Source organism: Grampus griseus, assembly GCF_964374135.1.
Source record: "Grampus griseus genome assembly, chromosome: 2".
Taxonomy (NCBI): Eukaryota; Metazoa; Chordata; class Mammalia; order Artiodactyla; family Delphinidae; genus Grampus; species Grampus griseus.
The window spans coordinates 116,089,258-116,105,213 of NC_139018.1; the positions used below are offsets into that span (position 1 = coordinate 116,089,258).

General features: G+C 48.7%; 1 long non-coding RNA gene across 1 annotated transcript; it reads right to left on the minus strand.

Moving 5' to 3' along the window:
* Nucleotides 1–710: 710 nt before the first annotated feature.
* Nucleotides 711–5,753, minus strand: LOC309819039. The gene is made up of 3 exons (XR_014296403.1): nucleotides 5,696–5,753; nucleotides 4,053–4,109; nucleotides 711–746 (listed from the first exon to the last, which is right to left on the minus strand). It is a non-coding gene; the product is annotated as an uncharacterized lncRNA (long non-coding RNA).
* Between the last annotated feature and the right edge of the window lie 10,203 nt (nucleotides 5,754–15,956).

Here is a 15,956-nt window from a genome sequence, read left to right on the forward strand (position 1 = left end):
GCCTCCTTCCCATGCCCAAACTCCCCAAACTGCAAGGGGTACATTTTCCTTCCTTTGGGAACAGAAGGGACTGGCAACTTCTCTACCATTCTGGCAATGGTCGGATGGGAATTCATGCCAGAAAGGGCTGGGGTGGAATGAAGAGGAAAATAGGAAGGAACTAACATTTAGAGAGTTCCTACCCTGTGCTCAAAACTGAGGGAGCACTTTACAAGCATTTGTTCATTCTTTCAATCATTAAGTCATTCACCAATTACTTCAGCAAACACATAGTAAACATCCACCACACCTCAGGCCTGGCCCTGCCTTCAAGGAATCCACAGAAAAACAAATGCTATGAAGGTTATTTCATTACCTCTCACAAAGTCCCTGTGATGAAGGTATTATTCTTCCCATTTTACAGATAAGGAAACCGAAGAGCAGAGAGGTTAAGCAATTGGCCCAAGTTTACATGATTTGTAGGTGGCAAAGCTGGGAAACAGACAGAACTTGGTTTTCAATTCTGTTACTTCTGCCCCTTCCAACAGTGTGTCTGTCCTCATGTGTAAAATGGGGGTGCAGTTCCCTATTTGCAGGGTTGTTATGAAGCTTAGATTAGATACAATACATGTTAAACACTGTCATGATGTGGATATGCAGTAAGTGGTTCGAGATGCAGTGGTTCTTGTGGCTCCAGGTTCAATGTTCTCTCAGTTCCTCATATGTTTGTTGGAGACAGGCTGCCACAAAGCTGGACTTAACAGGAGCTGTGGAAGAAAGGGGGCAATGAAGGGCTCGGGAAAGCCTAGGTCCTGTGGGAAGCAGATATTTATCCGTCTGTCACCAAGGTATAATTGAGCACCAGTTGTGTATCCTCAGGGTCTGAGAAGGAGGTGAAAGACCCAGAAGATCCAACCCCCAAACCCCACCCTCAGGGAACTCTCAGGATGGTTGGGAAGGTAAAACAGACACATGAAACCACAGAGGACAGAGCCCTGGCTATGAGTTCACAGCGTAAGTGCTATAAGTGCGCATGGGTAATCGGGAAGCTTCCTGGAGAAGGAAAAACTTGAGCTTGGCCCCCAAAGGATCTAGATGGTGAAGAAGAGGCAGCTGATGAGGGGATCGTAAGCAGGCCCAGCCATTGGGCACAATGTGCTTTTTTAATTTTTAAATTTTGAAATAACTATAGACTTCAAGAAGTTGCAAAAAATAGTATAAAAAGGTCCTAAGTACCCCTCGCTCAGCTCCCTCAGTGGTATGGGGGAATGTAGGGATACCTATAGTGAGTTCAAAACCAGGAAATTGACGTTAGCACAATACAATTAACTAGATTACAGATCTTACTCAGCCTTTACCTGTTTTTGCATGGATTCATTTTTTTTTGTATGTGTATAGGTATAGTTCTATAAGTTTATCACATGTATAAATCTGTACTACCACCACTACAATCAAGATACAAAAGGTTCCATTATCAAAAAGTAGCTCCCTTGAGGACACGTCTTTAAATGGCCCACATTATGCTCTACTCATAGGCACCAAGGATGTGGTAGCCCCTGTGCTCTGTTCATCAGATTGGACAGGTCTACTTATCCTGTCCTGCTCTGCCCAATGAAGGGAAGTTAAGGCCTGGGTAACCAGGGGCAGATCTCCTGGTGTTGGCTTCAGCCCCCATACACAAACCCTCTATGAAGAGGCTCATCTTGCTTCTTTCTTGCAGGAGAAACTGAAACTCTGCAGACTTCGTCCTCCCCAGGTGAGGCTTGGACAATTGCACCGTGATTCAGCACCACGGACAGAGCCAGGGTGCCTGGGAAGGCAAAGAGGGTTTATAAAGATAAAAGAAAGGATTGGGGCTTCCATGGTGGCGCAGTGGTTGAGAGTCCGCCTGCTGATGCAGGGGACACGGGTTCGTGCCCTGGTCCGGGAGGATCCCACATACCGCGGAGCGGCTGGGCCCGTGAGTCATGCCCGCTGGGCCCGCGCATCCAGAACCTGTGCTCTACAGCGGTAGGGGCCACAACAGTAAGAGGCCCGCGTACCACAAAAAAAAAAAAAAAAAAGAAAGGACTGGATTCTTTTCTGGGTCACCTCTTAATCTGGAGATGCACCAGCCCTGGTGAGTATGGACTCCCTTCCCCCAAGCTCGCAGAGCAGGGAAGTGAGAGGACATTTCAGGAGTGCGGATCCCTGCATGCCTGGCCTGACTCCTCTCCCTTATTCAAGGTTCATCTAAGTCTCTTCTGGTCTGAGAATCTCTCCTTGACTTTCCCACCTTGCTGGCTCCCTTCTCTGAATTAATTTACCCCAAAATCTGGCAGAACCATCCAAGACAGGCTGGGAGCACACCGTGTGCTGCTCTCTGCCTGCTCCCACATATGAAGCTGTGGGAGCCAGCCAGAATGCGAATGCCTTAAGACAGGACCAACTTGTCCTTTACTTGTCTCTTCCATTCTCTCCTTCTTATCTTCCTACTCATTTCAGCTCCACACAGGACTAGGCACTCAGGTTCTTTCTGGATGACATGTTAGCCAGGGAATGATTCTGTCCTCAGCTTTAATTTTCCTTCCAGAATCCCATCCTGGGCACCTTTTCTGTGTGGCATTGTTGGCACAGGTATCAGAGGGGACATATGCAAACTTCAAGTTGCCTTGCAGAACTCCTCAGCCCAGCTTCCCTCTCTTTCTCCCATAGGCTGTAAGACCCTTGCTCCTAGGAAATCCTCATCCATGATCTTTATTATGCTGGATGTCTTCCCCAGCCACCTCTCCCACTTATATCATTGAGAACACTTGTCATGGAGGCTGTGCTGCATCACCCAACTGGCCCTTACAGGACTCACTCTCACAGCTGAAGGGAGGTGGTTGTTTGATAGCTCTCATATGTCCATTCTCTATGGGAATTGTCTCAACTGAAGAAAGTGTCCTTGTCCAAGGTCACCTCCCCTTTCCAGGGCAGTCGATACCCAATGACTAGTCAGTGACAGGGTATAAAGGCCCAGCTCCCTCACCCCAACTCGAGACAACTCTGAAGGATCATTCCAGCATCAGGGCTCCTGCAGAATCAGCTGAGGCTTTCACTGAGACTGCCTTGCAGCCCAACCTCTCCCTCTGCCCAGTCCTGCTCCCTTTCCTCCCCAACAACCATTGGCCCTGAGGCTGCTCCCCAAGAAATTTTGCATATCAGTCATCTCAGAGTCTGCTTCCAGGTGAACCCAACCTAAAGTCTTGGCCCCATGGAATTAGGCTTCCTGCTGACACCCCTGCCCACCATCTGGCTACACAGAACCAGGCCCACCAAGGCAGAGTAGAGCTGCCTTGTATATCAATTTTTCTCCAGTCTCCTAAAGACTGCCCACTCCACTTTCTATGACAGTCCCCAGACTTGCTTCTAGCAGCAGGCCTTCCCTGATGTTCTCTGGGTCAGCTGGTATAGTAAAATAGGCTTTGAACACAAGAAGATCAGGGTTTGGGCTCCAGCTCCCACACTAACTGGCTACGTGAACTTGGGCAAATTCCCTAATCTCTTCAAGTCACTATTCCCATGTCTGAAGCAGAAATGATAATAAGAACATCACAGGCCTGTCAGGAGGATTAAATGATACAACATAAGGAAGCCGGTTTAGCACAGTGCCTGGCATATAAAAATGTGCTCAACAAATATGAATTCCCTTCCCTTCTTCTTTTGGGTCTGGGGCACTTTCCACATAATTGCCAATTAACACTTTTCAGTTAACCCAGTACTGAACATCACAAGCACAGATGTGGCGTAAGTCTCTAGGAAAAGTTTGGAATTTTCCATGTGATAGAGCAGGGAAGTGGGTGATGGTCAAACAACTCAACTCTCCCTGTATGCTAGTCTTGATTTTCATGCTGTTGGAAAATTCTTGGCATCCAGTGAAAATTCTTCATGGCACAAGGAATAGCAGGCATTTTCATTTTGTCCTAAGAGGAAATGGAATCCAGCCAGACCTCCTTTTATACCTGGCTGGAGCAGAGGCTATGTTCCCTTAAGACACAGGACCAACCCTTCTTCCTAAGCAACAGGGGAATGGGTTGGAGAGGGGGTGGTACCTGAAATTATGGCTGCTGGGGCCACACAACAGGGTGCTGGCTTCTGGAAGAGAGCACCTGAGCAGACAAATCAGCCTGTTAAGATTGTTTTGTGAAAGTACAACTTGTCCCTAAAATAACACACCAAGTATCTAACTTTCCAACCACTGTCTCTTCCCCAGATGCAATAAGCATCCACTCCCCTCCACCATCTCCCTGCTCCTTCAGCCCCATCCCTCTCCCCACTCCTCATGCGAGCAGAAGATGCTCTGACCTCACCAGGGCTGAGCCACCTTCTCAGAGCAGCTCCATGAGCCAGCTGAGTGTGAATGACGGGAGCTGGAAAGGGCTTGGGGAGCCTGGGGCAGGAAGCCACACACCCCGTGTACATCCCAGCTCCAGCTGGGCCCTTTTCTGTCAACCTTGGCCCAGTACATGCCGTCCTCAGTGACACTTGCGCTGGGCTCAGAGAATGCTGAATTCAGCCCCAATTAAGGGGCCATCTCGGGGCAGGCTGCCAGAACCAGCATCTGCTATTTTGGGACCTGCTGAAGACACGATCTTCTCTCTCTCTCCTTCTCCATCTCTGCTCTATTTCTCCTCTCTCTCCTTTCTCCATTTCCATTATTTCTCTAGGTTTTTCTACTTGACTCTGCATGTCTTTTCATCTCTTGGCTTCTTTGTCTGTCTGTCTCCCCCTCTCTGTGACTGTATCTCACTCTATATCTCTCTTATCAAACCGATTTGACAAACACTCCCACCGTTACTGTACCAGCCCCTGTGCTCTGGGGAAAAAGCAATGCACAGGCTCCTGCCCTGGAGGAGCCCTGGGTGTGCTCAGCCTTCCTCTGGTTCTCCCCACCCGTCTCTGCATCTTAACCAGCTCTGCTCTCCCTGCCCAGGAACTCCAGGGCTTGCTTCTGAAGGCCAAGAAGCGGATTCACATTCCAGCCACCTCCGGGTGCATGAGCAGTTTCTGTGCTCCAGGCTTCCAATTCCAACAGCAAAAGTGCTGTCATTTCCCAGGTTGGTCTGTGGCAGCAAATGCTCCAGGATGCCCAAGAGGCCCAAAGCCATGCTGCCTCACTATCCTGGGCCCAGGGAGACCTGGCCTAAGGCCTGCAGTGTAGGACTGTTTGATCTCTCTGGGTCAGACCAGTAGGACATGCCCCTTGTCCATCAAGAGATTGAGCATTCATAGACCATAGCCTCTTCCTTCCAGGGGAGAAGGCCCCCTGAAGGGCCCCTGGCCAGCACCACACTGGGTTTAAGAGGATGTCTTATCTCCATCCCTGCTGCCTTTCAAAATGCTAGGCCCAGCTCACTTCCCTCCTTCCTGATCACCCAGCCCACAGCACCATCTCCTGCCCCAGTTCCCACAGCCCTAGAAGCCTGACCTATGCTCTCAGCACTGAGCTCTTCTACCCTGGTACCTGTTGGCTGGAATAATCCTGACCTGTGTTCTTTGTCACAGGGTGTGGGGCAGGGATATTTAACAGGACCCACCTGTGACCTCTCCAAGGTCCTTCCCTTCTGGGGCTTCCCCATGTACTAGGAATAGGGGGTATGTGGTAACTTCTTATGTACACTACTGAATCAATGTTTTTTTTTTAATTACCACCTACTATGTGCCAGGCACTATTAGACTTTTTCAGATGTATTACCTTATTTGACTCACAGATCAGGCTCTGAAGCTTATTAGCCCCATTCTAGAGCTGAAGGAACTGAAGCCCAAAGAGGTTTCCCAAAGTCAAATGATAGGAACCCAGGTCTCCTGATTCTGTAGCCAGGGCTTGTTCCAAAACCCAGCTCCTGCCTATAAATAAAAGAAAGAAAGAAAAGGCTTCAACAGAGCATGGTTCTTCCCCCAAGGAGTGCCTAATTTGAGATCCAGGGGCCTCACCGCCCTTAGCAGCTGGTTGAGAGCTAGGCCAAACTCTTCAGGGAAAGCAGGCTGGGCCACCGGCACACTGAGCCAGACTCAGGCTCTGGTAGAGCGGAGAAGCCCTTTCTCTGGGCCAGCGGGCACAAGTAGTGACAAGCTCTCAAAGGGAGCCCAGGGGTGAGAGGACACCGTGGGGTGGAGGGGGAGAAGGGAGGCTTCTTGAGCTGCTGTCAGCCAAAGGTCAGAGGAGGAGGCACCAAAGGCTCCCAGCGGCCGGGGTTACTCAGACCTCCACTCTTGGTGGGAAACAGGAGGTTGGTCGGTCAGGGCTGTCTTTGAAGTTTCCCAAGGAAGGGACATGCGACCTGGAGCTTCCCTGGTGATCAGTCGGTCCCCCTCAGGCCTGTGACATGAGTGGGGTGTCTGAAGCAGGCTTTGGAGCTGGGGAGAGAGCGCAGGTCTGGGAAGGTGCTTTGATACCTCCTTTCTTCTGCGGCTTTTTCAAGATCCCTCTGCTCTTTGTCAGCTGTGCAGTCATGTCAGGATGTGCCAGTTGAAGAAGAAGCAGGCGGGGGAGTACGGGCTGTGCCAAGCTGCTCCAGAGGGAGGCCAGGGCCCTCCGGCAGGTGCTGCACAGAAACCTGTCTGCAGCCCAGGCCCAGCCCAGGAGTCTAGTACTCTGACCTCTGCGGGACCCTGGCTCCTGAGCTGCCCTAGCCTATGTCCCGTGACTTCTAACCAGTCTCTCAGAGCCAGCCCTACTAACCCTTAGACTTCAGGGGACCCCCCATGTCCACAGCTCTGGCCCCTGAATCCTGGGCCCAAGATGTCTCTGCCTTGGGGGCCACATCTTACAGGTCACCAAGTCCTATAGATTCTAAACCACTCCCTCTTCTTTGGTCCCACTACCTCTGCTCGGATCAGACCTTCCTCATCTCCCCCTCAGGCAGTTGTCACACATGTTCTGGCCTCCGGTCTGTCCCATCCACTCCAGAGCCAGCTTTCCAGCTCAGCTTCATGGCCTCCCTCATCCTGCACTGACACCCACGGTGCGGTGACATGGCCCCTGTCAACCTCTCCAGGCTTATCCCCACTCTCCCCAACACCGCCCCACCTGGCTTCAGCTTCACGCAGCCATGGCCATTCCTCAAATATGCCCACCTGCTCTCACCACTAGGCCTCTGCTCACGCTATCCCCGCTGCATAGGATAGATTCTCCCAGCCCTGCCTAAAAGCACTGGTCCATCCTCTTCCTCTACTCAGTCTAGACTCCATTTAAGCTTTACCTTCTTCAGAAAGCCTTTCCTGGCTGCGAGCCTGGGCCCAGCGCTGCCCCTCATCTCTCTTTGTGCCCCGTGGTCTTTGTGTCCTGGTCCTTGTCATGCTGGGTTGTCACTGCTGGCAGGAGTGTCTCCTTCAGAGAACTGGGCCTCCTGGAGGGCACGGGATGTGTGTGATTCACCTCTGTGCTTCACAGCCCAGCGTGGTGGGATGATAAAGAAACAGGCAGCTGCTCACCAGTTCCCACCATCTGCTTGAGGTAATCACACACACACACACACACACACACACACACACACACACACCCCTACCTGAGCCCTCACTGGACCAAGAAGTTGAGCTAAGTCATCAAGGAGGGTTCCCCTGAGAAGGCAGAATTTGAACTAGGTCCTGGAGGCTTGCTCTGCACCTGTCCAGGGATGTGGGTGTGGACACTTGTGCCAAGCAAGGCGAGTGAAAAATGACTATGGTGGGTCACATTCGTCTCCCCAATGCTTCACCCTCCCTGCGTCCATGCCCTTTACTGTGTGATTCTACATGGCTCTTCCCTGCCCTATCCTGCCCCTTTGGGCCCAGCCATGTGACTTACCTTGGCTAATGGGATGCCAGCAGGCTTGAAATGGGCTTTCACATCAGAACCTGCCTTCTCCTGCTCTGCCATCAGCAATGAGAACATGTCCACGCTAGCCTGCTGGAGGATGAGAGACCTGTGCAACAGAGCCAAGTCATCTTAGTCACCCCAGCCAAGGCTAGCCTAGGGCAGCCAATGGCCAGCCAACCTCCAGAGATGTGAGTGAGCCCAACTGAGACCTGAAGAGCCACCCAGCAGAGCCCAGCCACCCAGCTGACCCACAGAAGAGTAAATTAAATGCTTATTATTTCAAGCCACTGAATTCAGGGAGTTTGTTACACAGCATTATTGAGACAATACACCGACTAAGGCTAAAGAGATCAGCCTCTGGGGAGATGGGCTTATCCACAATGGTGCCCACAGTGGGCTGGTAATTAGGGAGTCTGAACAGAGTTCCCCTTTCCTTCAGCATTTCTCACCACGCCCTCCTTTCCAGCCATCCTGGGCTTCGTGAGGCCTCACACATGTTCTGTATCTCTGTACAACCTGTTCCCTCCTCCTGGAATGCCTGTCTCTGTCTTGTCCTCTTTGAATCCTGCTTTTACTTCAAGGTCAGGTCATGCCCTAGAAACCTTTATGGACACACAGCCTCATAGCCACCCTAAACCTTTTGGGAACGACGTAAGGTATAAGTAAGTAATATTCCCTCCTTTCTCCCTCTGCCCCTCCCCATGTCCCACTGTGGTCTGCCTTAGCTTTACTGTGGCACATTCTCCTTCACAGTTATTAATCCACGGGGCTGTGCTACCTCCTGTTCAATTCAATAACTGAGCAGCTAGCTGTGCTAGCTCCCTCCCACAGAGGGAGCAGACCTCATGTACTCCTAGATCTCACAGAGCCTCAGCACAGCTTCTGATAGCCAGAAGCATCTGGGAAGTGGGCAATGAATAGCGATGAATACACTTTCCAGCTATTGATTTTAGAACAATGTGACATGATACATTGTAAAAAAAATTGAAATCCAAAGACCTATTTTCAAATGGGCCTAAATAGACATTTCTCTAAAGAAATAGGAGCTAAACAGACATTTCTCCAAAGAAGACATACAGATGCCAACAGGCACATGAAAAGATGCTCATCACTGCTAATTATTAGAGAAATGCAAATCAAAACTACAATGAGGTACCACCTCACCTGAGTCAGAATGGCCATCATTAAAAAGTCTGCAAATAATAAATGCTGAAGAGGGTGTGGAGGAAAAGGAACCCTCCCTACACTGTTGGTGGGAATGTAAACTGGTGCAGCCACTATGGAAAACAGTATTAGAGGTTCCTCAAAAAACTAAAAACAGAGTTGCCAAATGATCCAGCCATCCCACTCCTGGGCATATACCCAGACAAAACTATAATTGGAAAAAATACATGCACCCCTGTGTTCATAGCAGCACTATTTACGATAGCCAAGACATGGAAACAACCTAAATGTCCATCGATGGATGAATGGATAAAGAAGATGTGGTATACGTACGCAACAGGATACTACTTAGCCATAAAAAAGAATGAAACAATGCCATTTGTAGCAACATGGATGGACCTACAGATTATCATACTCAGTGAAGTAAGTCAGAAAGAGAAGGACAAATACCATATGATATTACTTATATGTGGAATCTAAAATATGATGCAAATGAACATACCTACAAAACAAAAACAGACCCAGATATAGAGAACAGACTTGTGGTTGCCAAGGGGGAGGGAGGTGGAGGAGGGAAGGATTGGGAGTTTGGGATTAGCAGAGGCATACTATTATATACAAGATGGGTATACAACAAGGTCCTACTGTACAGCACAGGGAACTATATTCAATATCCTGTGATAAACCATTATGGAAAAGAGTATGAGAAAGAGTATATATATGTATATATAACTGAGTCACTTTGCTGTATAGCAGAAATTAAACACAACATTGTAAGTCAGCTATACTCCAATAAAACTAAAAAAGGAAAAACAAACACACAAAACCCAAAGACCTATTTTCAGTGCTTACCTTGCTCTGCGACGCTTGGCCGAGCCCTGACCCCTCTGAGCCTCAGATTTCCCAGATGTATAATGAGGGGTTGTGCTGACCCTTCTCCACACTCCCTGCCAGTGCTGAGCATCTGTGACATTTGCCCATGTGTCTAGTCCTCTGGCTGCCAGCTCTGGCCTGGCTCTTCCCACCATTCCTCACTCGCCCCGAGTTCAGCCTCAGAGCCTCCCACCTGCCGGCAGCCCCGGCCAAGGCTTTGGATGGTGGCTACCGCGTTGGCGTGGCTTCTTGTGACTGCCAGGATCCTCCACTTCCTGAGCCTGCCAGTGGGCTTGGTATGGGGAGTCATCTCTCCTGCAAGCTCTGCTGGGCAAGGCTGGGTCCCTGCCTGTCTGACAGGGGAGCTTCTTCAGGAAACACACACACACACACACACACACACACACACACACGTGTGAGCTTCTCTCCTGGCAGCTGCTGCTGGGCCAGTAGGAAGGAATGTTGACAGGCTGTATTTTCCCCACTAGAGTCAGGTGAAAAGAGGAGAAAGGAAGAAAATGGACCAGGGCAAAATTATCCAGAGAGGGGAAGACCTTTCCACGCCAGCTTACTGAAAACAAGGATAATATTTTAGAGAGCAAAGCTTCCTGAGATACAGTAGACGAAGGGAGGTAAAGGCCTCTGAGCTAGATTGTAGCCTCTAGCCAGTATCATTGCTTTCTCCAGCCTCACCTCCAGGCTCATTTTTGGAGCTGGGGAAGCTCCAGAGATGCTCAGATCAGGTGCTCCCTGGGATACCAGGAAGGAGCACGGGACAGGAGTTCACAGGGTCTCTGTGTCTGGGCTGCGGCAGCAGGATGGAGGAACCCCAGGCCCACACTCACATCCACCCTGCCCCCACGGCTTTCAGATACCATCCATCGTGCCCATCACAGGTGATGGGGGCTGATCCAAGGCAGAGTCTCCAGCTTTGCTTCTGTGCTCCGCCTCCTTCCTTGTCTGCCCCCTCTCCAGCACAGCAGGCTTGAAGGAAGCACGGAAAGGCTGCAGGTAGGTGCTCACTCACTGCTGTTCCCACACCACCTGCCACCTCACCTCCATGAAAGTCAGAGACAGAGATTAAGAGGCTGGAAGTTGAAACCTGAGGTTCTAGCTGGGGTCATTGCCTTGGTACCTCTGCACGCTTGGGACGTCCAACTCTTCTTTTGCATACCTGGTTATCTCTTATATAGGTATGAGGTAATCAAGCCCACTCTGTCAATGGCTGCAGGGATGAAAAAGACCTTCTGAATCCATGAGGCCCTCCATACGTGGGAGATGTTTTCATTACTGAGACCAGAGAGTGGTCCCCAGGGAGCTTCGGGCCTCATTGTGCGGGATCATGACCCTTTGTGTAGCCTACACTTGGAGGAGCATAGCCAGGACCTGGCCCCTGCCCCTCATCCGATGCCCCACTTCATATCCCCCGACCAGCCAGCAGCCTCAGAACCCCTCTGGGCCCATCCCAGGGTAGGGCTGTCAGGGAGGTAGAGAAGGAGGTGTTCCGGGCCTTCCCTTTTCAGGCTCTCATCTAGAGTGTTGATGAGGTGACAGAGCCTCCCGAAGAACAGTGAGAGGCCAGGGCAGACACAGTGTGAGCGGGGGCAGAGGGCGGGGCTCAGACTCTCCAGGAAGGGAGAGGGTGCTGTGGGCTGGAAGAGCCAGGAGGGCTTCCTGGAGGAAGGGAAGGGCTTGAGTTGACTTTGAAGGACATGGCTGCTGCTGCTGCAGTGAGCCTGGGCATGGCTGATTGAGGTGTTAAGGCCCAAAGGCAGGCATGCAAAACTCCAGGGGATGCCGCCCATGCCAGTGCTAAGGAACAGACCCCCCAGGCATCAGAGTTCAGCAGCAGGGGAGCCACCAGTGGCTGAGGGGGGATTCAGGCAGAGGCAGGATGGCACTGATGCCCAGGAGTTCCCCTTCTGCTTTTTCTCTGAAGGAGTGAGCACCAGGCTGATGAATGGGTGACCCAGAACACAGGCCTGCAAGTGGTTGCCCTCAGGCCTGGCCAGAATGGAAGCCAATTATCAGCTCTCAGAAGCACAAGAGTCCAACTTCCTGTCAGAGTGAGAAGGGCCCAGAGAATCCTGCTCTGCCCACAGATCTCCTAGGTCTGTCAGGGCAAACCATCCCCCAGAACTAAGCCCTCCACATCCATAGGCCATCTGAGCTGTGTGGGTCCAGTTGGGGCAGAATGGGGATTGTCACACCCAATCTAGAGATGAGAAAACTGAGTCCCGGGGAGAACAGGTTTGACGTAAGGGTCATGGCCCAGGACTAGAACCTAGGCCCCCTGCTCCTCAGTTGAGTCGGTGTAGACAAGATAACCGGATAACCTGGGTCAGCGCAGACAACTGGATTACCAGGAGCAAAAGAATCCACTTTGGAATAAAATTTACACAGTGGGGGCTTCCCTGGTGGCACAGTGGTTGAGAGTCCGCCTGCCGATGCAGGGGACACGGGTTCATGCCCCGGTCCAGGAAGATCCCACATGCCGTGGAGTGGCTGGGCCTGTGAGCCATGGCCGCTGGGCCTGCACGTCCGGAGCCTGTGCTCCACAACGGGAGAGGCCACAACAGTGAGAGGCCCACGTACCACAAAAAAAAACAAAAAACAAAACAAAACAAAACAAAAAACACTTACACAGTGGAGATGCAAGATAAGCAATGTGTATGGGCACAAGCCTGCCACATGCTAGGCGCTGAGCTGGATACTACACAGGGCCTCGTTTAAGACTCAGATCTATCCAATGCGTTCATTATCCTCAGCTCCTTACCATGGGTGGGCGAAGGAACAGAGGTTTGGAGAGTCTGGGCATCTTTTCCAAACCACCCAGGAGGAAGGGCAGAGCTGGGTTCTGAACACAGTTCTCTCTGCAAAGCTCTGCATCTTTCAACCACCGCCTGGCAACACCAAACAACTGTCAGAAGCTTTGGGCCAGGGAGGGAACAGCCATGCAGACAGGACAGGAGTCAGGGTCCTACCACCAGTAGCTGATTCAGTTTGGTTTTCTCATGCTTCTCCCAGTGCCAGGGCCTGGCACCTCTGGGAACTGGTTCAGAGCATAACACCACCAGCAACAGTAATAACTTTACTGCTACTTCTATCTGCTTCTACTCCAACTGCTGCAGTTTCTGTGCTAAGCACTTTACATATACATACACACACATGCACTTTACATATACCATCTGATTGAATCTTTAAACAAACCTTTGAGGTAGGTTCTTTTTATTCCCATTTTGTGGTTAAGAAAACTAAGTCTCCAAGGAGTAAAGTAACTTGGCAGTCTATCTCTAAAAGCTTGTACAGTCTACACCACCCAAGGATTTCAGGTAGAAAGAAAGACATCTTTCCAACAGTGGGAGTTGCCTGAGAGTGACATGGTGGTCTCTGGAGGAGGTGAGTCCCATCAATGAAGCTTTTTTGGTGTGTGTGGGGGTGGGGGGAGGTTGTGCCCACAAAAATACTATTTATAGTTGCCTTTTTAAAATTAATATTCACTACTGGGCATATACCCTGAGAAAACCATAATTCAAAAAGAGTCATGTACCACAATGTTCACTGCAGCTCTATTTACAATCGCCAGGACATGGAAGCAATGTATGTGTCCATCGACAGATGAATGGATAAAGAAGATGTGGCACATATATACAATGGAATATTACTCAGCCATAAAAGAAACGAAATTGAGTCATTTGTAGTGAGGTGGACGGACCCAGAGTCTGTCATACAGATTGAAGTAAGTCAGAAAGAGAAAGACAAATACCGTATGCTAACACATATATATGGAATCTAAGAAAAAAAAAAAAAAAAGGTTCTGAAGAACCTAGGGTTAGGACAGGAATAAAGATGCAGACGTAGAGAATGGACTTGAGGACACAGAGAGGGGGAAGGGTAAGCTGAGACGAAGTGAGAGAGTGGCATGCACATCTATACACTACCAAATGTAAAATAGATAGCTAGTGGGAAGGAGCTGCATAGCACAGGGAGATCAGCTCGGTGCTTTGCGTCCACCTAGAGGGGTGGGATAGGGAGGGTGGGAGGGAGATGCAAGAGGGAGGGGATATGGGGATATATGTATATCTATAGCTGATTCACTTTGTTATACAGCAGAAACTAACACACCATTGTAAAGCAATTATACTCCAATAAAGATGTTAAAAAAATAATATTCAATTTACTAAGGGCACACATTTGAAAACAAAGCTTTTCTTCAGGATTAAGTTCCACTTACTGATCTTATTGTTCTATTTATAGGTGTAATATAATAAGAACAGGACCTTCACTTTTTCTTCGATTAAAGTTTGATTAACTCAAGTTGAAAAAACTAAACTCTCTTAAACAATCAGTGCCATTTACAATGTAATTAAATTTGCTTAAACAATTTCAACTACATATGAACGTTTAATATATTTGATTTTCCTAAGTAACTTAAATGTCTAATTGAACAAGCAAAACCTTTGTATCCGGTACTGGTAAAACTGTTGTGAGTCTGATAAATTAAATTTATAAATACAGTGACTTTCACATTCTCTTAAATATTGCAATACTGTTTGCAAAATTAGTCAAATTCTCCCATACCTTTCAACTTAAAATTACATGTCTACAGGCTTCTGGTTACAGCTAAGATGGAGTAAGCACACTTCACTTTCCCCCTCCCGTTGATTATAAATAAAAACCCTGGAACAGATACATAAAACACTGTCTAAGGACTTTGAAAAATATATAATAGCAGGTGGAAATGGGAGGGAAATAAACACTCAAAGAATGACCAATATGGAAGTGAGTTTCCTAGGTATTTTTTCCTCCACTATTTCCCAGCTTAGACTCTAGAAAGCATGAACCCCAGACTGCACAGTGGGAACAAACAGAAAGAGCTCTAGAGAAACCCTCTTTTTCTTGCCAGAGCACTGGGAACAGGGACCCTGTAGGATAGCAAGTTGGGGAAGGGGGATGCAGAATCTCAACATTTTCTCTTTTACTGTACAGGGTGTGCTGCAAGGAAGGGCTTCTAGGAGCCAGAGAGTGTGAGGGCAATCATGGAGAGCTGGAGAATAAACCCCCTTAGATCTGTGTATAAAGTCCTGGACTCACCCTTGAGCTGTGAATTCATAGAACTGACCCAAAACAGAAGGCAGGTCGGGACTTGTGGTCTGAAACAAATAGGATTGATTACATAATATTACATAATATTCAAAATGCCCCAAATTACTCCACATACAAGGAACTAGGAAAATCTCAACTACACTCAAAGGAAAAGACAATTAGCAGATGCTGGCCTCAGGATGATCCAGATGGGCTTCCCTGGTGGTGCAGTGGTTAAGAATCTGCCTGCCAATGCAGGGGACACGGGTTCGAGCCCTGGTCCAAGAAGACCCCACATGCCACGGAGCAACTAAGCCCGTGCACCACAACTACTGAGCCTGTACTCTAGAGCCCGCAAGCCACAACTACTGAGCTCACGTGCCACAACTACTGAAGCCCGTGTGCCTAGAGCCCGTGCTCCGCAACAAGAGAAGCCACCGCAATGAGAAGCCCGCGTACCACAACAAAGAGTAGCCCTCGCTCGCTGCAACTAGAGAAAGCCTGTGGGCAGCAATGAAGACCCAACACAGCTAAAAATAAATAAATTAAAAATAAAAATAAATAAAAAGATGATTCAGATGATGGTATTATCACATGAAGACTATTATATCACATAACATAAATCATATAAAGCAGCTGTTATAACTATAGTCCATGAAGTAAGAAAGAATGATTTTGAAATAATTGGGAAGATAGAAATTCTTAGGGAAGAAATGAAACCTATAAAAAAGAACCAAATGGAAACGTTATAACTGAAAATTCAATAACTGAAATAAAAAATTCAGTCTATAAGCTCAATAGCAAAATGGAGATGAAGAGGAAAGAGTCAGCGAACTTGAAAATAGATTAATAGAAATTATCTAATCTGAAAAACAGAAAAAATCTGGGGAAAAAATGAATCAGTTTTGGGGACTTACGGGATAACAGCAAAAGCTCTAACATTCATGTCTTTGGAGTCCCAGAAAGATTGAAGAAAAGGCTTGGTGCAGAAAATATTGAAGAAATCATGGCTGAACATTTTCCAAATTTGGTGAAA